The 27941-nt window shown below is 40.0% G+C and overlaps 1 protein-coding gene and 1 long non-coding RNA gene across 2 annotated transcripts in view; one reads left to right on the top strand and one right to left on the bottom strand.

Annotated features, from left to right (window-relative positions):
• The window catches only part of RAB8B (RAB8B, member RAS oncogene family), a 56314-nt gene that overhangs the window by 27708 nt on the left and 665 nt on the right, over positions 1 to 27941 (bottom strand). The gene's annotated exons all lie outside the window — the stretch shown is intronic.
• On the top strand, positions 758 to 27941 carry LOC130679609 (uncharacterized). Its single transcript, XR_008992623.1, has 3 exons — positions 758 to 2844; positions 6809 to 6999; positions 16239 to 27941. It is a non-coding gene; the product is annotated as an uncharacterized LOC130679609 (long non-coding RNA).

Below are 27941 nucleotides of genomic sequence, written 5' to 3'. Positions count from 1 at the left end.
AACTTCACAGTTGCCAACACTCTATAACCTTCATGCACGTAGTAAGTACTTCTACAACTGCACTATATGTAACTCATAGAGAAATCCACCTCTCAACACTTAAGACATTTCTCTAACTTTATAGGGTGACAAAGGATTCTGCCACCTACTACTTCCTTGGCTTGGCTTTTAAAACAGAATACAATGTTAGAACTGCGCTGGTAAATCCATGATGTATGTTTCACCTACCATCAGCATCACTGAAGGAGCTAGAACACATCATATTTTCTCCTGTCTCTCTTGTCCCCCAGCTAATTGCCACTTTAAACTTCAAATACACAAGAATGAGTAATATTCAAAGCATAAAATAAGTGGGTTGTCAAAATATGCTGCAGCAGACTTCCCATTCAGTCATTATTCTCCCCACTCCCAGTGTCTGCGAGGGAGTAGGGGGTGGGGAAGAAAACCTAACAATATTGACAAGAGCCCATTTTTTAAAAGCCATCCTGTTATTTCATGGCTTGGAGAATCATCCAGTACCATATAAAATAACTTTTAAAAAACTGACAAAAATTTATTCCAAATTATATTTTATCAGCTTGTTTTATAAAACCAACTTCAAAGTAAAACATGCCATTCAAGGCCTCCCAACCCCCATCTCAGGTATTAGAGCAGGAAACTAACAGTCCAGGTTCTACTAACTGGCCCTCAGTCTTACAGGAGAATTATTCACTTTATTTTCCCTCTTACTTGTTTTTTTCAAAAGAGACAGTTCTTTCCAAATCCTGGAGAAGCATGTTCAAGATCACTAAATGTCTATTAGTGCCTGTCTTTCTCAGGGAAGTTTTTCAAAGTTACAAATAGAAAATAGGTTTTTTAAACAGGTCATAATTAGGCAGTTGCCCCAACTGATAGGCTCGTAAGAAACAAAAGACTCATTTGGAAGTCTCTAGCCTGAACACCACTCCTGGGGGACAATTACCCGTATTCCAGAACAGAACCTGTAGGAGTGACTGACCAAGAGCTGTGGCTTCTCTTAGGCAGCTACAGACACACTTACTTGAAAACAGTATCTCCCCCCCATCCTCACCCCTTACTTCCCAATGCTAAGCAGCCTCTCAAGGCTTGGCACCTTTTTCACCACAAAGGAATATTCTGAAGCTATTAAAAGTAATCCCTGAGCATTAATTATGAAGACTATACAGAAACTTGTAAAGTATTGGTGTTACATGTGATAAAAGTAGCAAAATTAAAAATTCACTGTCAATGCCATTAAGCAATTTTGAAGAAAACATTATACATACTGTAGATCAAACAGTACTTACTACAACTATACCTCAAATTCTGAATTAAAGAAGCTTTTGGGGACTGCTCTTGCAAATGTTACTTTTGATTATAATGCTGTTTTTATGGGAACAAAGCATTAGAAATTGCATGAAATAACCAATTCTCGTGTTCCATCTGAGTCTTAACTGAAGACTGCAACCATTAACTACCAAATAGACCAGACAAATTTGTCCCTCTTTCCCTAATTCCTTCAACTGAAGTTTATCTGCTGTCACCTGCGAGGGACAGTGTGGGAAGACAAAGAAAGGGATAAAGAAATGTGAGCTTGGTTTCACATGACGTGGCATTTGCAGAAACAAACCCAGGAGGAATGGCATTATCTGCAGATTTCATTTCCCATGCTATCTCTGTCCCTAATTAACACAGCTAATTCTGAGTTTGCTGTACCATCATTTATTAACCATATTCAATTAATCTAATCAGCTGTAAAACAGGAGAGGGCAACAGTGCAAGCTTTAATAAAGTAAGCTCAATGGACTTGAAAAGCTGCTTAGCTGAGGCTCATGGTGAATTCCCACACACACAAAGGGCAAAAGTGGCCTTGGTGAATAATTTGCTTTGCATATTTTAAACTCAGCATTCTATTCATGAGGCCCCATATTATAATACAGTTTAGAAAAAAAGCAACAGCAGGTATACAGATTATTTTTAAAGTACACTCAGAGGTAAGAGGGTAGAGAATTCTGGGCTCTTGGGTGTGGAGGGGATGGACTGGGCCAGAGTATTGTCATATAGAAACAGTTCAGAAAAAAACTAAATAAAACAGACATGACCATCTAACTGAAAGTGTTACATCTGCAATTGAAAAGGTGATATTTTACAATGTTAAATTCATTTACCCAGTTTTTTACTGATCCAAAAGTACACTGGTAATGCCCTAACTGTAACCCTCAGTTACTAACACAAAAAACAAAAACAGAACTGTCCACTCACATGATCATTTTACAGACACACTGTCATTTCAAGGATGTCCTCAGGCAGGCCTGGGGCACGATTTCCACATCTGGTGGTCACAATGTTAGTGCTCTCAGTGTGGACAGGGTAGTCATTAGGTCAGGAAATGCACATGTCAGTGATGCAAAGAAGAAACCCAGTACTCACTGACTGTATTTTTAACCCCAATGTCTGTCAGCAGAATGAAGAATGTGAAGAAAAATGCCACTGGCTGTTTTGGGAACAGAAGAAATCACAACCATTGGACTGCAGTTCTTTGCATGGTTTCTAAAAGTGACAGAAGAAAGCCGGAAAAAAAACTGTGCATTCAGAAAAACTGGTATTTAATCTACTTTGCATAACCCTTTACAAGGCCTCAAGGCTGAAGTCCCTGTTTGGAGATTATGACATGGAGGGCACAGAAGTGGCAGACGTGGCTCCTTTCAGACTTTGCAACCAATTCCTGAGCGGGTATGTGAGTATGATCCACTACTCAAATTACAAGATAGAGAACTGACTGAGATCGCTTCAAGAAATGGCTAAAGAGTGCTCCACCACATGACAAACAATGAGGTTTAGTTGAAGGTAAGTCACACTTAACAAAAATCAAGTTGACCGATAAAAGGGCAAATTTTAATATTAATTTGTCAAGAAGTACTGAGTCTGATGTGAGCCTGACACTATGCTATGCTAGGCACTGAGGAATACAAAATGAAAAGTTATCAGCCTCACAGAGCGCCTAGCCTACTACCAGTGACTCACTAGTCACTAAAATCTCGTAATGTGAAAATCCTACACCACACTTGTGACTTTGGTTAAAGAGATTATTCTAAGGTCGCTCTTCAGGAGCAGTAACTAACAACAGATGATAGACCACTGGAAAACATGACTTCCTAAAATGTGAAACTGCCTGCTTTGATTCTGGTGTTTCCACAAGGAAGCATGTAATTATCTCCCCAAAGGCTGAGGGTAAATAAGTGGCATTTGTCTACCACAAATGGTAAAGATGGTAATGACAATTTTTCACTGCTGTTTAGAAACCAATTTGGCTTAAAGTTTAAGACAGTTAAAAAAAATTTTTTTAAGTACTCACTATACCATCAGCTTCACATGCCCTCCCAGCACTCTAGTATATAAACTATAATCTTGGGCAAGTTTGAAATTTTCTCTAAGCTCTAAGAACTTTGATGGCTAGCTGAAAATAAACATGAGCAAACATCATATTTAGAAAGAAGGGTAATATTAAAAACTCTATCAGGTTTAAGTTATATTAGTAAAGGCTAGGGGGCTCAGTAAACCTGTGTAGCTCAGCTGTAGAGCCTTGAGTCCCTGACTCCAAAGTCCTTTATCTGATAGCATGATGAGATTACAGTTGACCCTTGAACAACACATGTTTGAAATGAGCAGTTCCACTTACATATGGATTTTTTCAATTAATATATTGGAAAAATTTTTGGAGATTTGCGACAAACTGAAAACAACATTCTCTTTTCTCTAGCCTACTTTATTGCGAAAATAAGAGTATATACATACAAAACATGTTAATAAGACTATGTTACTGGTAAGGCTTCTGTTCAACAGTAGGCTATTAGTAGTTCAGTTTTTGGGGAAACAGAAAGTCTATGAGGATTTTTGACTGTGCAGAGGGTTGGCGCCCCTAACCCCACCATGTTCAAGGGTCAGTTGTATATTAAAGAGCTATTTTTTGTGTGTACCTACTGTGTGCCAAGTATAACCCTAGGAAATAGCCACCATTATCCCTCATTTCACCAATGAAGAACCTGAGGCTCAAAAAAATTAAGTAAATTGTGGAAGAGGACAAGCTAGGGAGTGTCAGAGCTGGGATATTTACCATGTCTGCCTAGCTCCCTTCATTGGGCCACCCACTATGCTAACGATGAGAATTCTGTGACTCAAGTGGCACTAACAGGGGAATCACCTTTCAGAGTCCCCCCTAGACATATGAAGTAAGATTACAAAGGATTTGGCAGGAACCAGTTTTCAAAAGAGCACCTAAAGCTGAACCTAGCTCTAGGTCATCTCTACATCACAGAAGTAGAATGGATCCATACGGGGTGGACCTGAATATTAGGTATTAGCTCTCTGAATCCTCTGAGTAAGCTTAGTATAGCCATTCCAAAAAGAATTCTTATTCTAGACTAATCTGAAATAGATCTGATCATCCTGGCATCTTTTGAACTGGAAAAGACTCCATCATTCCAAGTCTTTTTTGAATTATAGTGACTCTCTTCACCAGGACAAGGACCAAAATAAGGGATATTCAGAAGGGACAAGAGGCAACTTGCGGCTCTTATGACTGAAATACATCCATGTTATCCTGCAAGACAGAAATGTGATGTTTATGTTGCCCTAGGGAACATGCCCTTGGTTCTACAGGAAAGCTAGGAAGAAACAAAAATGTTTGAGATAACTGGGCTATTATCAGTGGACAAATACACTTCTTCGCCATTTGGAGGATACCTTTTAAATACACAACAATTTCTTCCATAAAAGATTAGTGTTTCATATAACTTTTCTCTATCTAATTGTAGGTGCATCTTCCAAATCTGATTTTACAGTGAGAAACTATGATGGAAATAACTACAAATGCTCATAATAAATTAAAATATGACCACCTGCTAGACTATTCTGTGGTATCATGGAGGCTCTAAACCCAAAGGTCTTTTCACTAAATCACTCTGCTTCATTAGGACAAGTTTTGTGGGGGTGATGGGTTGTTTTACATATACTTCTGAGGATACACCATAAGGGAAAAAAGCATAAAAGTCAAAAGAAAAACTTGTTTTTTAGAACAATGTATCAGTCGGAGTCTAATCAGGAAAAAGAAACCAATTCAAGTACTTACAACAGAAGGAATTTAACACAGGGAATTGGTGACACAAGCCTTGAAGTAGCTGAGAGCCAAGTAGGAGATGGTAAAAGGTTCAGCAACAGCAGAAAGCCATTGCCACCCTTAAGGTAGAGAGACAACAGGAGGAGGTAGTGTTACTGGAGCTGAAGGCCTAGAGTCATCCAATAAGAGCGTGGAGCCACGGTGGCCCTGTCCAGTGGGAGCTGGAGCCCCGGAGAAACAGGCTCTGCAGAGGAAGCCACCCGAGGCAGAAAGGGAGAAGGAGAAATGCCCTGCTTACTCCCTTTCTCCTTCCTCCTAATCTCCTGCCAGTGTCTCTGGCTGGCTGACCCCAGCCTGAAGCCAGCTGACTGAGGAGCCTAGGCAGGGGACGAGAAAGGGGTATCTGACGGAGAACTGACCAAGGATACGGTTACCCTGTAGCTCTAAGAATGAAATGTGTGTTTCTCTTTTAAGCCACTGAGATTCTAGGGCTGTGTGGCAGCGAAAGCTGACTGACAGATACCTCCATAAACGTTATCAAGTAGGTAAATTAAAAAGCAGACAGAATAATCATATAAATGGAGAATCAAATGTGAAATAATGTTAATAATTATTTTCAATAATGGCTTTGAGGAAAACATTTCCACCATTAATTTGTGAGCCCGGGGCAGAGGGCAAGCACCTGTACAGATCTCCAACCATGACCCAGTCCTAGAAAAGCAGCATATTTGGGTACCTGTCTAGGAATGCAGCAGAATCCCCAGCTGAAGGTGGAAAGGAGCCCTGGCCATTACTATCTTATAACTTCACAGTCAAACGGAAACTTCAGGACAGGATGACCTGGTAAACCAGAAGTATCATATGCTGGCAAGTCAGGAGCCAGGCCTTCAAAAAAAGGAAGTATGTTGCTGAGTCGGCGGTGTTGCCAAACCCTAAGCCAGAGGAGTACCAATATAGCTCAATGGTAGCCACTGACATGGTGATTCCAAGCTTTCTGCTTATAATACTTCAATCACAGACCTCACACTGCAACCTCATTAGTTATTTATAATCTTTCCTTTCCCCAAAGTAGACAGTAAGCATCTGCAGGATGGGGGTGGGGGGTACTTTTTAGCTTACGAAACACTGTAATTACCCACTTGAAAATACATGGTCTCACCCAGCATATGTAATGCTACGTTTTGCAGTTCCTCAGAATACACCTTCAGAAATGCCTCCTTCATGCTCCACTCTGCTATTCCCCACTCCTAAGCATTTTTCAGGATTCCTCCACTGTCTGGAATATTCTCCATACTTCCCACTGGAATCCTGACAGTGGTTTAAGACTCAATAACTCTACTTCCTCTTGCCTCCAGATATCCCAGCTGACTCTGATCACTCTCCACCCTAAATTCCTAGAGAATTAAGAATAAATATTACAGATGAAATGTAATTGCTCTTGTTGTTTCATACAGTTAAGTTTTGCCTTTCCAATTAGATTTAGGCAGAGAATCTAGCACAGTACAGCTGATGGAATTCCACACACAATGAAATAAATACCAATTCTGTCGATGAATTAGGAAGACCAAAGTAAGTGCTACCACCAAAGGGGAAAAAAAGACTGGATATTTCATATTGGTTAGAGAGTCAGTACTTTCTTCAGAAACTGTAGTTTTCTTAAAACTTTGGCAACAATCAGAAAACCGTATGTTGCAGGTGTCTCTGCTGTGTGGGAACTTCTGCCATTGCTCCAACAATCAGAACGGTTTCCAGGGTCCACTGAGAAAAGAGAAGGCAGAAAACCAAGAAAGGAGAGAGACAACAGGCTCACTGCCCAAAAGACCCCAACAGAAAACACAGCAGGTCACAGCTACAGCCGTAGCCCTCCTTCACAGGTAAAGGCCCAGGTTTTTTTTTATGGAAGGAAAAGTGGTTTATCTGATTAAATACAGCCTCCATAGAATTTTTTTTTTAAGTCTTCAGTGGCAAACACAGCCACAGCAGCGGCTTTCTAGCTTTTCTGACCCACAATTAAGAAATGCTTTTGATATCATACCACATTATACATACATACATATGTGTATATATGTTATATAATTGAGAGGAAAGGTTCATAAAATAGTACTTGACCCTTACCCCTTGTTATTATTGTACATGCAATGAATGGACTCTACGTTCTTTTCTACTCTGTTATGTTCTGGTCTGTTCTCTTCCCCTCCATTAAGGAAAAAAAAAAAGTTGTTCTGGACACACTAAACTGACTGCATGACCCAATAACAGGTTGCAACCCACACTGTATAACATTGGCCTAAAGAACATTCTGGAAGTCAACCAAAGGTCATACACTATTGTTTTCTTCTTTTTTAAAAAATCCACTGCTAATAAAGAAAAGCCACACTAACTTCATCTTTTAATGAGGGAGCCTCTTGAGAAACAAAAAGAAAACTTCAGGGCCTTGCAAACAGTAAGCATTAAAATATCTGTTAAATTTAAGAAGCCATAAAAAGAGTGCGTGTGTGTGTTTTTCTGTTTTGTGGGTAACGTAACATAGAAAGGAATGGGGTTAGGGGTGGAGGACATCCTGAGACTTAAAGGAGAAAAATAATTCCAATAATGGAAATACTGCCTGGGCAACATGCCCAATTTTTTAGCATGATATTGCCAGAGGTTCTGCTTCCTTCATCACCTGAGATGCTTTCTGATCTATCTGCCTAAGGCCAAGAAGCAAAAGAGAGAAAGGCCCACCACAAAAAGCAGAAGAGTTCAGCACCATTTGGTAAATGACCTTATTCTAAATGAATGAAATGGGACTATACCTTTTAAATGAGGGAATAATTAACTGCAAATCCAAGGACTCCAGTTTAAATCTGCCCAGAATGGCTACAGCATAAATTGTACTAAAGAATGACAAATTATAGCCAAACAAAATGAGCATCAGATTAGATAACCCTGTCTTATGGAATTAAATCATATCCCTCAAGATATAATCCCCTAAAATCCCTCCCCACCAACAGATAATGATGTTGACAGCTATAATGGGATAGGTTATCATTAATAAAAATAGCTATCACTTCTCAAGAGCCCACTTAGTGCCAGGCACTGTGCTAGGTACTTACTATACGTTATCACTATTCTCATGACAAGCCTGCACGGCGGCTACTATCCTCATTTTACACAAGAGGAAACTGAGGTCCAGATGGAGGAAGACAAAAGTCTAAGCTGGGTAGGAGAGGAGAAGGCCCTGGGACTGAATTATGCAGACCTCAGTCTTGAACTTCCAGATTCCCTGGGCCCCAGCTAGTGCTTAGGACAAACATGGTATCTGGTCACAAACAAGAGTAGGTATCTTCCTTGTTTGGTCTGGGCAAGGAGCTGGGAATCCTGTAGACTACAGACACTTGATCCTGTATGAGAAGGTATGAGGACATAAGAGCCCTAGATATCCTATCTGATTTTAAAGACCTTAACAAACAAGAAAAATAAATGTAAATAACATATGTATTCCACATAAAACTTTTTTTTCTTCTCTCCTTAGGAGAAAGAACAGACAAAACACCTACTATATGCAGCTTTTAAGTTAGGAGAAAAAAACCCAGAAACATGAACTCTCAAAAGCACAAACTCGCATCTTAAGGGTTACGTCAGAAGAGAGAAAGTGCCACTGAAACTGGACGCAGGAGGTACCACCCTAGTCATGTCCACTGTCAGCAGCACAAGCTTTGGAAAGCATTAGAAACTGAGCACAACCATTTCCAAACAATTCAACACCATCACAGAATTCTTTTTCAAACTGAACTCAAGCTCTTGAGATAACTGCAGTAGATAGACCCTTTACCTCCCACACTAGAATACCTTGAAAGGAACAGCCAATTTGAATTTTCAAGCACTGGAAATTTCTACGTTTTACAGAGTTGGTAGAGAGACAGAAGCCACTTTTGTTCCTGAGAGTGAATAACAGAGGAATAAATAGAAAACACAGAAGTTACTGGGAAGACAGAACTTGTTCATTTTAAGTTTCAATACTCATAAACAAAAGCAGTTGCAAAGAACTCATGTAAGAATTCTTAACCAGAGGAACACTGTTCTTTCGTGTTTTTTTCATGTCCATATTACAACTTAAATTTACAACTTAAGCTGTTAGCGTTATTTTTCAAATGAAAGCTACATCATCTGTAGTCATAAGCACACAGACTACTAAATTTAAAAGGCACCCATTATAGTTTTAAGCATAAGTTGAGTGATTAAATGAACAAGAAATTCTTTAGGCAGTACAATAGTTTTTCTGGGCATTTGGCACTATTTGGAGGACCATATTTTACTAATAAGCACCACTAACCTAAGTCATATTATGACTGCTCCCTCATCTAACCTCTGCCTCCCTTGTAACATCTCACCTTCATACTTATCCACCTGTTTGGGGCAGTAAAATAATGCCTAGAAGACATTTATCCTCATGGGATTTTATTTGAAGAAAGAAATCAGAAAGCAATTATCTAGTATAATTTAGTTACAATTACAGGTACTGTCTAGGAAGGAAAAAATGAAAATTAACTTAATCTGTGTACAGGTTGAAATTGTCCCTAGTCCTAAAAAAGATTAGTTAGAACTTAGAGAACTTCCTTTTGATTCCAAGGGGAGTGAGAGGAGAAAAAGAAGGGAGGGAAGAAGGGAGGAGAGGGAAGACTCAGACACTAAAACACGCTTTAGGTTTCTGCCAAAGTCTTACAAAACCTAACACAAACTTCACAGTTAACTACTGTTAGCGGCATGTGCTTTTAGTTATATTCCGAAAATGTGCAAGCCAGCAAGGCAAAATTTGTATCATGGTTCTCGTTTACATTTACCATTCCCTCACTATGGGAATATATAATCACATACAGACATCTGTGAATGATTATACATGAGGATGAGCCTTTCAAGATCAAGTTTAGGAGTTCTAGTGTCTTTCTATTCATATACCAATCATGAGGCAATTCACTAGAGCTGTTTTAGTGAAGAGGGAAACATGTGGGTAGGTCCAGAGGCTATCTGCCCACCATGCATGAACATTGTATAATAATATCCCTGATCCCCACACCCCTTTCTTCTCACAGTAAAGCTCAAAGGTGACATTTCCTTTACCCTACCTACTTATAAGAATCACTCTGTACTTCACCACACCTTTCTTTGTAAGGATTCTTTTTTCCTTGAGTCAAAAGTCATGCCAAATTATCACTGCAATATCTTGACTCTTCTGATATGTAACCAGAATTTCCCCTCTCCTAGTTGAAAGTGACATTTTCTAATACAAAAAGTTTCCAAGTAAAATGGGGTTAGATTAGAATAACTATGAGTCACAGCTGAACATGAACTGAAACAGAAATACACTGGTGAAATCCCTGCCTTAAAAACTTTATCTCACAACCTCAAATGTTTAAAAATGATAAACACAGTGACTTATCCAACAACCTGGGTATCAAGCTTTTGTGACTGTTTGCTTTTTGCTGTGAACTGCTTCTGCATGCTCTGTTTGTTATGCACCGAGGATGTTTCTACACAAACTCAGAAGGCAGGCCCACCATGCATTCTGCAAGGAAGCCTGGGCTCCAGATGCTGCCGAGCGATCAGGTAGGGCATCCACCTTCAGACCAGATACACATGAGATGTACACGGCAGTCAGTCTATGGCACTACTAGTGAAAATATGCTGGGCAAAAAAATCTACTGGAGGTTAATTTTGAACTCTATCACACTCACTTTTACTTTTAATAAGATGTATTTAAAGGAATTATTTGCTATGTATAGTATCAAGAAGCTTTATGAAAGAAACTTTCAAACTATTCAAAACACATTTTAAAAAATTCTTAAAGTGTTTGTTACATTTTGTTCTCTGTTCAAATGGTCCTCATTATTAAGATACAATAGTTAAATTAGCCTGTCGATCAGAAAGATAGTTGAGTGTATATAGCCTGGAGTACAGCACAAGTTTAATATCCCAGTAAGGGGGCCAATGATCTCCCAACCTCCCACCACATAAATTCATTCAACTTGGCTGTAATTTCAGGAACATCTGTGAAACATTTCCCCATAATCTCAGTAATTTCTATACTTCTGATCTACAAAGGATATTCTATTATTTGTTCCCTTGTCAAAAAGGAAAAGTTAGTCCAGAAAAGCCAAAAGAGATTTTAATGCAAAACACTTAAGTCAATGATAGCAGCGTTGATCATTCACTTTTATTCAGGCTTTTGCAGATAAGACACCCATCTTAACCACAGAATCCTCCCCCAAACTCTATTCCTGCTTTTATCTTTTGGTATTGCAAGGGCTCTAGTTGGTCATAGTGTAGTGGTATCTTTTGGCAAAAGAACTCTTCTGAGGCTGAGATAAGGCCTGGCCCTGCAAGGCTAATTAGAACCACCCCACATAGTGTCAATATGCTGCTAGAAAATGCCTGCGGTCTGATGTTAAGCTTTCATTTGCTTCAAGAGACAATTCAATTTCTCATCTTTTATTTACATACCAGTCACTCATAACACAAAACCAGCCTGCAGTTTAAAAAAAGGCCAGGAACTGGCCCCTTGATCACCGCCCACAGCTGTTGCGGTTACCACTGCCAACCTTACACATTGCCCTCCCACCACTTTTTCAGTAGAAAAGACAAGAGTGGAGAGGCAGTGGCACACTCTTCGTTCTCCTTCTGTGCCAGAAAGCCTACCATTTCCCCAGGTCCAAAAGATCTCAATGTTTCAGTGGAAAAAGAGTTGAAAAATGGCTCCATTACAGAAGAACGGAACCCAAAGGCAGGAGGCACTTGGCGTTGAATGTTGCCTCAGGCGCATACTGGGAGGCCTACTGACATACTACCCTATCTCCTATCCAGGTTTGCTTTTGCGCGGGTCAAACTCAGTAACAAAAGATTTTGGTGGAGAAGGTAGAATTAGATAAAGCAGAAAGAAAACACCAAAGTCATTAAAAAAAATTTTTTTAAGAAGAATGAAAGTGACAGGCCTGTAAAAAGTTCAAAGATGGCTTTCTCATTGACACAGAGAAAGCCTCATTATCTAGATCTGGTCACAGTGTGCTGATAGCTCTAGAGAAGAAGAGAGGCAGAGAAATTGTAGTTTATGACCTGGGAGAAAGATTTTCAGGGCCTCCTCTGTCAAAACTTAATCAGACATCAAAATCAATGTTCCAAAAAAGGTTTCATAGAATAATGTCAATGAAATGTGTAATTTCTCAATTTAACCACCTCAGCCACAGCAGACCTAATCCCACATTGAGACACCACAGTTGTGGTTTAAAATTATCTAATCTTCAAAAGATAAGTGGGCAAACATTCTTAATATGTTTTAGTAAGCAACAGTAATTCTGACTTCAGAATCATCAGAAACATAATTCCAAACTAATACCTTTAAAAGATTCCATCCCCCAAAGATGAGAGCCTTACTTTAGTCACTTCATCAATATCCTGCTAAAATTTCAGTTCAATGACCCTTTTCTTGAGCACCAAATATGTGACAAGTATGCAGTGTGGCAATGCAGAGAACACAAAGGTTAAGACCAATCTCTGTCCTAAAGACAGTTATCATGGGAGTGGGGAGCTGGGGAAGCAGAGAAGGAAGTTGCTTCTGCTTTTCATACTGGAATAATGTGGGAAATGCCATGCAACAGTCCAAAGAACTACAGGGTACATAGTACCACTGAGGAAAGAGAAGCATCCTCCGCAGGGGTGGGGCAGGGAGAAGGCTCTGGCATGGCGTCATAAAACAGGTACCACCTGTGGAGCATCAGGAAGGGTAGGGTGTCGACAGGCAGACACGAGGGATGTTCATGGAACCACCCATTCTGGGTGAAGCAGTCATTCCTAGGCTTTTTAATTTCATGAATTAGTAAAATTTCCAGAAAAAAATCCCAAAGGTGATGGTGGTGGAGAGTATGAAAGAAGTTGAAAGAAAGAATGTACTCAGCTAGGAACTGTGTATTCCATAAAATTTGTGTGGGGAGAATACAGGCTAGAAATAGCCTCTTCTTCCCCAGAGAAACAAAACAGCAAGAATTCTGTTACAATTTTCTTTTTTGCAAATGATAGTGAGATAAATAGTGACAATCTATTATCACCATCATTTTATAAGCAAAAGAACATTTTAATTCCCAAAATATAGGAAGCATATCATCTCAGAAACTTAAAAACAGAGCATTCCTTCTCATGAAAGGGCAGTTAGTAACCATACACTGGTCAGGTGGAAACCTGGCCATGGTCCACCACGCACACCTCTTCAGGAGAACCTGGGTTAGAGTCTAGGACTCCTGCAGGAACAAAAGGAAATACAGCTGGAGCCATACTGTAAGGAGTTCGGAATGATACACTGAAGAAGTTATATTCAACTAGGCAAAATGAAATAAACTTTTAAGGGGAAGGGGAGGGATTAATGTGGTACACAAGCAGACCTATACTCTACAACTAATTTGATCAAACTGTGTAGGACGGAACTGGGAGTAGGGGGTGCTGCCCAAGTGAGCTTGGAAATGCTCAGGCCCCCCAGGGGATACTGCAAAATCCTGGGGAGGTATTGAGGGCCTCTATTAGGCGGGTAGAAGAAAGAATGGGAAAGACTTGGCAACAAATTATCTGTAGGATTTGAGGAAAAGGAAAGAATCAAAGATGACTTCTAGATTTTGAAAAAAAAAAACTGATGGTAGTGTTAACAGATACATGAATATTTATAAAAGGGTACTAGATAAGAGGAAATGAATTCCATGTGGACTGGGATATGCAGTGCAGGAATCTGGGAAAGACTGGGGGTATGAGATGGAAAGTTGGGGAGTCATCTATGGAAGGCTTGGAAGGGGGCAAGTTTACCTCCATCATCTGGGGATTTCTGAACCCTTTTTTCGTGCCAGACACTGTATTAGGTGCTAGGGACATGATGAAGAATCTGCTACCTGCACTCATGGAGTCTGGCAGGAAAGATGGATAGTAAAGTAGTAATCACACAGATGGGTGTGATTACAAATTGTATTAAAGAGCCTAATTTCCAAAAAGAAAAAATAGAGAGCAGACACTTGGAAAATGACTTCAATTGAAAGGCAAAATGAGACTACCAATGGCAACAGAAGGCCCAGTTAGGAGAGTAGGAAGCAAATTAAAGCAGACAATTCCTGGAAGCTGGTGGAGGAATGGGTTTCAAAGAGCAAGTAATAAACTGCGCCAAATGCTAACTGAGAGACCAAGTGGGACAAGGGCTGAGAAAAGGCCACGGGCCTGTTCAATTAAGACAGGATGAGCTGGGCACAGTACTGAAGCAGGCTGAGCAGGATTTTAAGGGGTTAATGAGTGAGGAGACATTGGAAAGTGCTGGTGACAAGATTTTCAAGGAGTTAAACAACAAAGGAAAGGAGATGGGAAATGGGTGACTTAAAAGAATCAGTGAATTAAGGGGTTTTACGGTGAGAATGATTTCAACAGGACTGAAAGCAGAGAAGAAAGGGCCAGCAGAGAAAGAGAAGACAGATGATATAAGAGAGGAGAACTATGACTGCCAGAGCCCTTCCCAGGAGAGTGGGTGGGTATTACATCAACCAATCGGTCAGCACTTGCTCTAGAAGGCAAAAGGGAGGAGGGAAGGTGAAAATATGCGGACATGGTACAAAAAGGATTGCTAAGGACGCTCTTGTTAGGGGGTCACGCGGTCTTTTCTGGAAAACAGTGGAAGAGGGGAGTCATTTGCTGACATTTGAGTGACATCAACAGTTGGACTTGAGATTGCTATCAGCTGTCAACTGTACATTCACTCAACAAACATTTACTGAGGGCCTTCCATGCACCAGAGACTGTGTATTTATGCGTGGGCATAAATGAAGTTAGCAGGCATTTAGTACAGATGAAAACTGGGTAAAAGAGAAACAGGTTGATTTTATGGTTCTCACATCTAGAAAAAGACCATAAACAATAACAGGTGATAATTACATATCCTTTGAAGCTTATGTATGTGCTAATGAATGAGTTACCACTATTGCAAGAGCCCAAGAGCCATTCCTCAGAAGAAAATGTATGGTGTTAGTTAATTTATCCCACAAATACTGTGTGCCTGAGCACCAGACAAATGAGCTCTGAAACGGCATGGTTCCTGTCCTCAAGAAGGCCACAGTCAAGATCGGCATGGTTCCTGTCCTCGAGAAGGCCACAGTCAAGATGCGATGTCCTGAAAACTTCTGCTCTTTCCACCATTTTGACACATTTCATTGTTTGCAGCATTAACTGAACCCACCATCACAATCTTTATACTTCATTTGAATTTAAGACTCTGGCCATCTGAACACAGGAAGATACTTTTCTGGATGCAGCGTAACTTAGGGAATGGACTGGACCAGAGAGTTCCATAGCATGGTTTTTCAGTACCAGAATATCCCAAAATAAACTCTTAAAACCACTGGATCTTTTAAAAATTGTAAATGAAATGTGTTACTTCCCCACATATGTCTCTTCAATTATAGTCAGAGCAAAAATCTACACTGGTCCTTGAGGCTCTTGATGACCTGGTCCATGCCACCTGTTGTACCATCCTTGTGTATATATTTCTAATGTTTAAAAACACTTTAAGCTGGGGAACAGCGTCTCATCTCACCTTCCTGCCCAAAACAAGTACTGTGCAAAACGAAACCCAATTTTGGCTCTACGCCCTCCAGGTTCATGTAATCATTCATTACACCACAAGGCAAAAGTGCTAAAAGGGGGAAATATCAACTTTTATGCTCATACTGACACATTTATTTCCCTAATTCTCTTGATGAGACAGTTTAATGATTAAAAAGAAATTAATAGCATGTATCAATATTGTAAAAATGTTATTAATTACTTTTCTGGGATTAAAGTATCATCGTCTTGAGTATTAGGTAAAGAAGAACCTATTGACTAATTTTCAAGTTGATAACTTACTCATTAAAATCAGCTATGGTGTTTCAAGATTTAATGTATTGTTCAAATTCATGTATGCAAACAAACTCATTAAAATTCAGGAGACTTCACTCAGAAACTCGCTGCACTTAAAATTCAGGGCCCTAACAAGACATTGAGCTGGAATATTTAAAGTGAAACATTTGTCCCTCCTAGACGGGGCACTACACACAGTTTTTTGTTTTGTTTTCACCCAAAAGAAGAATTAAAGATACCCTGAGAATGTGCAGCAGCCAGAAGGCTGCAAAGAACTTGCTGCTGCCATTACACTGCTATGCTGTACCCAAGGTCAACGGCTGCTCTTGGACACCTCCTGAATGCCAGCTGAGGCCAGTGATAATCACCTTCACTCTGGGAATAAGTTTAAAGGAAAACATTTCTAATTCTAGCTTTGTAAACTGCGTGTGGTCCATGACTTTTAAGAGCTAATTTTCTAGAAAACTGAAGCACACCCCATTAAGTAACCAAAATGTTCCCACTCATAATTTTTATGGAATTTATTCTAATATAAGTGCTTCTTAAATTACGTGGAAAAAACAAAACCCCCCACTATTTTCTGAGCTCGACTGCATGCTTGACCCTGTGCTAAATGTTTTACTGCAGTACTACCATTAAACCACCTTGCAACAATCCTCGACAGAAGAAACTTAGACCCAGGAAGTTAAAGGACTTGGTGACATAACCCGGCTGGTAAAGGGGTGATGCTACATTCACCTGGTACCATATCACCTCCTTGAAGATAACTGATCTTTTTTTAGAAAATATATTTCTGAATCACTCTTGGCATAGTAAGGCATTGTGGTTCAAAAAAGACTCTGGAACCAGACTTGCCTGGATTCAGAACTGGACTGGTTTTACCCCTTAACTAGTTGTGTGACCTTGAGAAGTTATTCATCCATTTTGTGCCTCAATCACCCCACTTGGAAAATGGGAATAACAACATAATGCACCTAAGAGGTTGTTCTGAGATTTAAATGAGTCAATCCATGAAAAATGTTGACTAATGTAAAAAGCATTCAATAAATGTTAGTTTTTATCATTAAAAGCAGGTGTAATAACAGTGAAACCCAGGAGGATTACCTAGGCTAGCTGTCTGGACCTACCCTCAGTGAATTCGGACTGCGTGCACTCACACACATTCACAAACACACACTTTTCTGTGTGTGTCCCCCATGTGCCAGAGATATACACACAATAATGTATTTCATTCTCAAAATGAAATGAAAATCATGCAAGGGAGTTGCCATCCTTCATCAATAAAGAAAATGGTTAAACAAAGGTTCTCAAATAGGAATTAATAGAATCAGGATTCAAACTTGAGCAGCAGCCCAAGTTCTTTTATTCATACCATGTTATTTTGAGTTCATATGTCTACTTTTTCCATGTTGACAGCAAATCCTTTGGTTATCATTTAGGATCAGAGTTTTGGAAGGGACTAGAGTGTATCTAGACCAAATTCCCCTTTCTGCTTATGAAGAAATGGAAGCCCAGGGAGTTTACTATTGATTTGCCCAAAGTCATATAATGAATGCCACTGTCACAGAACCACCCTGCCACTTGTCCTCTTGAATACTGATGGCCCTGCCTCTAGGAGGCCCTCAGCCCTGCTCCAGATCTTTCATGGGCTCAGAGGAACCAATGACCACTATACAAATCAAGAATGCAAAGGCTAAGTGAGGACTCCAGGGGCTTCCCTAGGAGGCAAATGGGCTTTGTTTCATCAAGTTTAGTTGCTTGGGCCTGTCTGCTTCCTGGTTCACAGCAGCATTCTGGACTCAGGGCTGGCAAACAAACCAGGTGTCAGTCTAGTCTGTAATATCACTGTGATTCTGAGGAAAACTGCCAGATAGGGATTGACAACAATACCCAGGGTAGAAAACTTCACTCGGAAATAAAAAGAAAGGATGGGCTAGCATGAAGTTTAAACTTAATGTGTCAAAGGAAGGAAGCTCACAATGTAGCTGTTCCTAGCATGTCACAGTCTCTCCAGGGCCAACGACATCTGAGCCTAACCCACAGCCCCATGCAGAGGCAGCGCTGAGACTTCCCACATAATTTGTTTCCTTTTCACAAAAGAGTTGGGCTCATAATTAAACTCTGTCCCCTCCTGCCCCCATTCTGCTGTGTGCATATTTGACCGCTTCTTACAGGACTGGGTTAGAGGCCAGGAGACAACCCAAAACTGCAAGGTCATGGCCAGCAGGCAATGTGATGCATGTCTGCACTAACTGTTACTGGGGCTTGTCCAGGGAGAGGTGGATTTCATCATTCTACTCAACACACTTTTAAGAGTTTGCTGGTCATTTTACACAGTTCTTAGAGACCACTGGAAGGGTCCGCTTCTGTGGGCTAAGTGCCAAAACACTGAGACCACGGAAAACACCAGGACCCATTCTGAAAGGAGCGGGTTGTCGCGGACTGAGTGTGGTCTGCAACTGAAATCCCAGGCTCAGGTCTTGATCGATCAAGTCAATTACCCCCACAGAACCTTAGCTTCCCTGTCTAGAACAGGAAGATAGTAATCTCTACCCATGGATATGATTATTGGGGAGCTTAAACTGTGATGTAGGTAAAAGTATTTTATAAACTAAAAGGTCCAAGTGAAGGTGAGGGGGAACTGATACCGTCTGCTCATCTAATTGGTCTCTCTGCATAAAATCCTCAGTGACTTCCCACTGCTCTCAGGTTAAAGTCCAGACTCTTGAACAGGTTTAAAAGCCCTTCACAACCTGCTCTCTAATTGCCCTTCATCTTTACCTGTCATATGCCTGACTTCATTTCAGTCTTCAGCTAAACAGGATACCGCGAGTTTCTCTAGAGGGCTGTGCTGTCTGTCTGTCACACCTGCAGGGGGGAGCCTGCCTCCTCATACTCTCCCATTCTTCCCAGCTAACTTCTCTGATTTTAGCTCAGGTGTCATTTTCCTCCCAGAAGCTTCCCTCTACTTCTCTATGCTTTCCTAACATCTTCTATCTATCCCTTTGTAGCCCTTTCCATCTACTGTGTTAAATTGCCTAGATACTTGTTACTCTTTCCCCTCTCAAAATGTTGTGGACTGAACAACATTGTTGACTGAATGGGTGAATTCAGTGAAAATGAAAATGCCTTAGTGTCTGACTAACAGATCTCTGCAGTTTCTCCCACCCTGAACTTCATAAGCAAACTCACCCTACCCCAGCCTCTCCTTTCTACTGATAAGAAAACAAAGGCCATGAGATGCTAAAAGACTTGGCTAAAATCAAATGGCTCATCAATGGCAGAGATGTGCTGGGACCCTACATTTCCTAACTCAATCCCTGAATTTTCTCCCACAGAAAGCTGACTACGTTCAGACTGTTTGCTATAACATCAGTGTCTTTTCATAGCAAGAGAACTGAAAAGGCAGACGAGATTTAAGAGCAAGGAGGCTTGAAATCAGAAAACGAATGCTCACAGCCTGGCTCTGTGTGACACAGAGCAATCTCCAGGCCTCTAGGCCTCAAGTACCTCATCTGTCAAATGGAAATTTAGCACCAGCATACCTAAGCAGCAAAAGGCTCCTATTATCTAGATTACTTTTCACCTACCTCACCGCATTTTATGTGAAGAAAATGAACTGATCTGAAAATACTTCATACACCTCTTCTCAAAGAAATATTTTACAACTTTCAAGTATCTATTTCTCTGGTAACAGTTAGCTTTATTGTTCAAACTAAGGCATTTTTAAGGGCAGGATTTACATTCATGAAGCGATTTCTTTGTACTAATGAAAGAAGGTTTACAAGATCGACACAGCCTTTGCTTGAATTAACTAATGTCACTACGTCTGCCTCCTGTCTCCATGCCATCAAAACACTATCACCCACAATCATTAACGAAAGAACTAAGAGGACAAACCCTTTTTTCTTTACAGACACTACTTGGTTTCACAGACTCACAGAACACTGCAGCCAGAAGAGACTGGGAAGACCAGGGAAGCCTGCACTTGCCTTTCACAATAAGACAACATCCTAATCTAAACGTTCCGGGGAGGGACTGATTGGAAACACACACCAATTGTTTTTCAGAGTACTATATGTTTTGCAATGATTAGATGATTTGAACAACAAAGAAGAGGTAAATCATATAATGAAATCACAACATAAATTTAACATGTAATGGTATTTATCAAAATTGACGGCTGGAGGGCCAAGATAGAGGCACACCTCTGATATTATGTATGTGTGTTTTAAAATTTAATTATAATGGAAGTGAAAGAAATTATTTTGCTTGTCCCATCAATTTTTCATGCTATATAAGACTGGAAATTTTCAAAACAATAATACTTAGGAAAAACAGGAAACGCACTGACATTGTTTGTGAACCATACCCTCCTCAGTCTGTCATTGTTCATTACTGGCTGGGACAGAGACAAGCACCAATTTTTTATTATCCAGTTCTAAACAGTGTAAGAGAGCGATGTAGTCGAAAGTCAGCATTACTTCTCACACTATCTCAGGCAGAACTTTCTAACTCCTTACTCAATAGTTTACTCCAACTGCTAACAAAAGCAGAAGAGATTGAAGAAGTAGCCAAAGAAACTAAGAGAGGAGGAGCATAGAATGTTGTTTTCATTCTTGTCCTCTTCCCAATCCAACTCCCTCTCCCCAAACCCTGGTAGGGGTGAGGTGTCAGTGGAGAGTGGAATGACAAAGTGGCCCAAATCATTCCAAAAATGGAATAGTTCTCATAATAATTCTCAATACATTAGTCCAGATTTTATTCAGATAACTTTAGAAGAGAAAAAGTAAAAAATTACTTGTTGAAAACCATAAACAGCTGCTCCATCCAAATTCACAAGCAACAAACAAATTACAGTGGGGTTAGTCACTGACATCTCATAATGCAAACTTTTTCTTTGTAGTGGGCTTTGTGTATTTGTATGAGATTAGAACATTTTGCAATGCCTATTCCAGATAAATATCGCATAGAGTCATAAGGAACAAATTCTTATAATTCAACTTCTAATAGATCACCCTGTATTCCATGTCAAAACTTGACCGTGTATTTTAGAGATTGTCCTTCTACTTCATACATTAGGAAAAAAATCTGTAAGTTATTAAAATAATGACTGCCAAGTTCTTTGCCAAAATATGTAAAATTATAATGTGTTGTGGGGAAGTCACGTCAGCCCCAGCTCTGCCCGCAGAAAGCTGAGCAACACTACACATTGCTTAACAGTTTTGTGGTTGGTTGGTAACATGATGGGCTGGGATTCCATACATAACCCACTTTTGCAAAGTGCTTTGAAATCCTACAAGGCTATCACAGGACTGCAAGTAGCACTGTCATCCAGCCTCTCCTATGCTAACAAACCTAAATCTGATGAACGTGGGGACATGCAGAGAGCTTTAGCACTTTCTCCTGGAAGCCAAAAATTAGAAGTCTGGGCTGAGGAAGATGAGAGCTCCTTGGAAAATGTTCAAAGGTTCAGCAACAGGTAAATACCGAAATGCCTAATTAAACTGATACTGAATGCTTCAGGTAAGACAGAAAGAAAACATACTTCAGCACAGCCCAGTAACAGGGCTGCTGCCGAGAACTGTTTCAAACTGTTTCCACTGCTTGATGTGGCTTCCCAAGGAAGTCATGAATAACTCAGTAACTAAAAAAAAAAAGCAGAGGTATTTCTTCCTCTAAAGACCATCATGCACTACTTCCTTTAAGATTCCTTATTTCAACTCAAAATAAGAAAAATCCACAGACACAAAACTGAACATAGGAAAAGGACACATCTCCAGATACAATAATACCCAATAATCATTCATGGATAATATTTTTAATACTGAAATTTAGCTATAACATGTTGGATAGCAAATAGCTATCTATTCATTTTAGGAAATAGCAAATGTGAAGGATAATGCCACCCACTCTCTCCCTCCATTGTCATGGCAGACAGCAGAAATACATCACAGCCCTCAGTCTTGCAGAGCTCAGACACCACAGAACTCTGCACAACAGAGCGTTCCAGGCGGCCACTACCAATCCCTCAGTATTGGTCTTCATGCTGAAGCCTATTTCATCCCGACTTGGTATATTCTTCAAATATGCCAAAATATTGAAATGATCTTCGGAGGAAGCCACTTCATGATTGTTTCAAGACTATATAGTAGGACCTTCGTTTAAGCCATAAAATGGTCATTTCTCCATTTTGTAATTTTTAAATGGTATTAAGAGCAGAAAACATGATTGTAAAACATTAGTTTTACTCTAGACACTATGCAGTTCCAGTGAGATATACAAGCATTTCGATGTAATAAATGTTTATATTCATCTTTTTAAAAATAGAATATGGCCTTATTCAACTCAAATGTCAGTTCCAAACCACTCACTACCCTTCCCTCAAACAAGTGCTGGGCAGAACACTGACACAAACACAGCTCCATCTGCTAATTAAAACTGGGCATGAAACTGTTAACAGGCATCTGTTGCATTGTTTGAAGCTAATGGGCAGAGACAAAGCTGAAATGGCTCTTCTAAAGCAAACCCACTGATTTCATTCATTTTCTCTTTGGTATTTGGGGGGTGTTGGAAGCGGGTGTTAAACAGCTTATTATGGAGGCTGAAAGATAAGTGAAATATCTTTCACCGTCTAAACATCCCTTTAAGATTGATTATAGAAAGAAAGATCTACAGCATTTTATATTGGGGGAAATAACACTCTTGCGTTAAGAAGTCAAATGAAGCACTTTTAATCTCAGACATCATCCATCTATAATATTATGAAAGATAACAAAAACTATAATTCAAGCAATGTTTTACAGCTCCATAGCGTGCTTTCACAATTCATCCAGCCAGCCACTCATTCATCCAGTTGGTTAGTTATTTAATACAGGCTTTGGAGATTTAAAAGGTGAGTAAGACTTGATTCCTGCCCTGGGGAATGCAATAGCAACCCTGTAAAGTTGGTACAGTATTATTACACTCTATCATAGATGAAAGAACTATAGAAAGACAATTGACTCACTAAAGGCCAGAAAACTAGGAATGGCAGATGCCAGAACATGACCCCAGATCTGACCCCAGACCCACTGCTCTTCTTAATTCACCATGCTACCTCCTTAACTCCAAACATGAAACAGTCTACTTCATCTGCTGCTTACATTTCAGAAGCTCTGTATTATGTTATATTCCACATTACTCACCAGCTAACACCCACTTCCTCATCCCTGCTCCAACCCTCTTCTCAATCCTGCTATGAGAACTCTTCCCCACGAGACTTCCCCAAGTAGCAAATCTAACACACGCAAGAGAGCTGGTCCCCAGACCGGCTGCGTGTGCAGGGCAAGCAGACCTAATCCAGAGCCAGCTTCGCACCATGCCAGCAGCTTCTTGGTCTTCCACTTCTGGTTCTGCGGTTCTTTTCAGATTTGGTTATTGGATTCATTTCAAAAACCAACTGCTAAATTTTTCCTTGTCCTCAAAAACTATACTTATTTCCCTCGAACACAGCATCCAAACCTACTTCCCTCTAGCTTTTCTCAGTGGATCCAAACAATCGTGGTGCTGTTGCCGAGAGAACCTCCTTGCTGACTTGCTGCCATGAAGAACAGCTGGTGAAGTTCTTTGTTAAAGTGCACTTATTCTTAAGACTTGTCTGTATCTGTATCCAAGACTCAGTCTCCCCACACTCATCTTTAATTTGAATGGCTTTTCTCATTCACTAGAACACTTAGGACAACAGCTGAACTCTTTACCATCAAGTTTTAAATTTTACTTTTTCTAAAAGCTATTACTTAGATGGGAAGCCTACTGACAGCTGTGGAAGAACACAATGACATTAAAATAAGGTTTGATGTACAAAATGTTCAATACAAAGTTGCATGTTTCTTGCACATTTTTGTTTGAAAAGCTGCAACCAAGGGAAACAACTATGAAAATTAAAAGCAACTTGCTCTATGTGTCTGGATCACGCTCAGCCAAATGTTGCTAACAACTTGGATAAAAATGTAAATATGACAAAGTTTGTTTTGCAGTCAGTAAGTCTTGATAAAAGCTTTGTATTTCTACCAACCAAGAACAGTTTTAATTTTAAACTGGGGTTAGCAAACTTTTTCTATAAAAGAACAGTTAGTAAATATTTTTCAGTTTTGTGGGACACATAGGGTCTCTGTTGTATATTGTTCTTTGTATTGTTTTATTTTTTTTTTAACCCTTTAAAAATGTTAGAAACCGTTCTTCGCTGTGGACCGCACAAAAAACAGACTGCAGGCCACATCTGGCCTGTGGGCCTTAGGTTGCCAACCCTGATTTTAAGGAAAGTGAATCCAAGAAAAAAAATGCAATGTTATAGAATAAAACATCTAAAAGTGCTCTCATGAGACTAGGCTGCAACAATTACCAGCATACTGATATTAATATAATTTCCTTAGTTGTTTTGCACATGGAAGGAATTTTAATGACAGGCTGCATGCACTTTGATCTACCCTGAAACTACAGACATTGAAAGAAAGGGCAAAGGAGAGCTAGAATATGCTGCGCTATCCAAGTATGAATTCCTATAGGACTCAGAGGCATTGTATTAGCATTTACTATTTCCCTGAACAGATCTGGCTAATCAAAACGGGAACATCTTAACTTTCCCTTACATAAAAGCATACGTGCAAAAACGAATTTTTCCCTGGAAGAGGTGGTGACTTGAATTTAGGGAGCTGATCAGAGTGATCAGAAAGAGCAGCAGCTCAGGTTTGAGAAGTGATACAGACTTGGATTTGGGGTTTCACTAGAGACTCTGCTACAACCAGCTGTGTGATCTTGACGCTATCAACCTTAGTTTTCTCATTTATAAAACTGGGACAGAAGGATAAAGTTTTCTGCTGTCAAACTGTGACTACACAAAAATAATGAAACCACTCAGGAAATACCCTAACAGGAAGGAGGGGGTGGGGCAGAGGGGCAGACAGTAAAGGGAAGAAGACGGTCCTGTTAGAGGACATGGCCAGGCTCAGTTCAGGTCCTTCTAAGAAGTCAGCATGCCTTCGAATCAAAATTAAAATGAACCCATATCCCACTGGACTCACAATACATAGCTAGCTGTATTATATTTCCTATAATTGCCTTTTGCTTGTTGTCTTCATGTTCCATTTTGCAGACATTTAATTGAATGTTAATTATGACTGTGTAAGGGGTTTGGGGGAGCCGATCAAAAACCTCTTCTTAGTTCTCAAACACTTGAACTGGAAGGCTAGTTGGTCCTAGGCACTGGGCTATAATTTCAAATGAATAAAATATCCCTATTCAATTGTTAATAAATATTATCTGACTGATATTCTGGAAGATTCCCAATAAGCCAACTGAAAAAGCAGAAAGGAAATGAGGGAAACTGAGGTATCTGAGAAAATGGCAGAACCTTAGAGAAGTAAAAAAAAAAAAAGTATCTGTGAGACAACTGTATCTGTAATCCAAGTGACTAATTGTCTCCTTCCTTCCATGATGGCAGAGCAGCTAGAGAAACAGCATCTAGACAGCAAAGGCCCTTTTTTTAAAACTACTTAAACTTTGACAAAGCAAAATTAAGACTTAAAATGTGTCTTCGTGGGAAGAAACAGCCGCACATACTTATCTACCAAAACATACACACAAACCCCAGACATTAAGAAATGGACCTTTCCTGTGAAGTAGACCTTATCAAGTTTTGTCAGCTATGCTGAGGCAGACCATGTCAAAACTCAGTCAGAAAAGCCCAGGAACTTAAACCACCTAGGGACCTCAAGAAATAGTTACGATTAGGAGGAGATGAACCATCCTCTTACCTGAACAATTTCAGATCACAGGGGACAGGGATGAAGGTTTCAGAGGGTGAACACTGCTGTTAGAGATGCAGACACTCTGATTCTACGGTTGTAGTCAGTGAAGAGTGTGTGGAACTTTTCACTAAAATGGTGGTCGACATTCACCTTATTTTCCTAGCTTAATTTCAACTACAAAGCTTTAGGTTTCAGGTATATAAATTCTGCTGTTTGAAGGTCGTGTGACACCACTTCCTGTCAGGGCACTGAGGCTAAATAAGAGGTATGGATTTCCCCTCCTCCATGCCAACTGAAGACACAGTTGAGAGCCTCTTTTTACCACATCCACCCCAAAGAACATATAAAGACCAAGATCACACATGAGATTCACCCCATTTAACATCTACCTCCTGTTCAAGACAGTTTTAGGACACTGCAACTCTCCACAGAACCAAATTTCAATTATTAAAAAAAAATCTAAGCAAGAAAGATTTAATCCTTTAGGATGAAAGTAATTGTTAAAAGCTACTATTGTAAAAGGAAACAGACACCCATGTAAGGGGAAAAAATTAAGGCAAAAAAAGAGAAAACTAATAAAACTATTATAAATGAATTACAGTCATCCAAGGAACTTAGCAGAAAGAGCATCAAAGAGATTCACTTACTTTCAACACAGAATGTTTCTGGGAGGGTCACACACAGACTGAACAAAAGGCTACCCACTCAACTTGTTAGAAATTGTCCTTTACCATCTGGATTGCAGGATGCATTCAACAATGAAAACGAGTTATTTGGGATTTTGAAAGTAGTACCAGCATCAAAAATTAACTCCCTTTAGTTACATCAAAAATGAACGCCCTTTAGTTGCTGTAACAGCTCCCACCAAATCTCTTAGGAATATACTTGAGATGTGACATTTAAAATCTGCTTCCTCAGAAAAGAAAAAGTCCCACTCAAGAATGACTGCCAAGAACTTGCAACTCAAACTTCCCTAAGCCCAGATATTTTGACACCAGGGAAGTTTCGGACCACTCGATTCATATGAAAGAGGCCAACAAGCCACAGCCTTTCCTAGTACTTGATTTGAAGAACATTGTATCACCATTCTCTTTTTAAATACATTATTCTTAAAACATACAAATATTCAAATACACTTATTACCACAGCACTGGCCCCTGGTATCCCAGAAGTTCATGGTGGAATATGCTGGTAAGAACCATTTGGAAGATGCTTAAGTTAGTTACTATAACAATCCACGAACATCACCCAGACAACCAAAAGCTAAGATTCTTAAAGGCGTTAATTAAGTGCAGCTATTAAACAAGGGAAATGATGTTAAGGTCACTTGTACAGGCATCTTAAAACCAGCTTTGATTTGCTCTTCAGTTTATGGTAAAAGATCTTGGTACCTGAACACAAAGTCTCCCACTACAAAAGAAGGAAAGATAGCTCCCAGCCAAGATCAGGAAAAAACTGCATCAAAGGTAATTGGGGAGGTATTTTGCATGTTGTGATTCATTTATCAAGTAATAATTAAAACCGAAGCAAAATATACAGAGAAGCATGCGGAATGTAAGATCAGTTTCCAGCTGAGAAGCTGTTACACATACAAGCCCAAGAAGTTAAAAAGTTGACAAGTGTTGCGTCTCAGGAGATGGTAGTGAAAGGGTGAACAATTTTTTTTCCTGATCACACCATCCCCAAAGTCACTGGTTCTCTAACACCCCTTAAAACTCACAGAACAATTTAATGCTCCACAGACACTCCATCATTAGTCACTTTTTGCTCTTGATCCTGCACTTGATCCAAAGGAATTAGAGGGAAAATGGTAACCAGACTCCCAGTTCCTGGAGAAAGTCCTGTGCTCCTACTGCTTTCCATTTCCCCTCCGTTTCCCACCTTTTCTGCTCAACCACTCTACGGTATATTCTGCTTCCCCTTTTCCTATCTCATATCCAGAAATCCTTTACTTTCTCCACTAAGTACCCTCATTCCTTCCTTTCGGTGCCTGAACTCTTCTCCCCATCTAGTCATTTTCTTCTGCCCCCTCCTGTGAAGAGATGTCCAGACCTCTTGCGGCCGGTGCCCCTCATCCTTCACCTCCTGACCACTCATTCCCCTGAATTCCCTCCCTGCTGCCGGGTTCTCGCCTCTCTTGTCCCTTGTGT

Source organism: Manis pentadactyla, chromosome 11 (genome assembly GCF_030020395.1).
Source record: "Manis pentadactyla isolate mManPen7 chromosome 11, mManPen7.hap1, whole genome shotgun sequence".
NCBI lineage: Eukaryota > Metazoa > Chordata > Mammalia > Pholidota > Manidae > Manis > Manis pentadactyla.
This window is presented reverse-complemented; position numbering and strand designations above follow the sequence as displayed.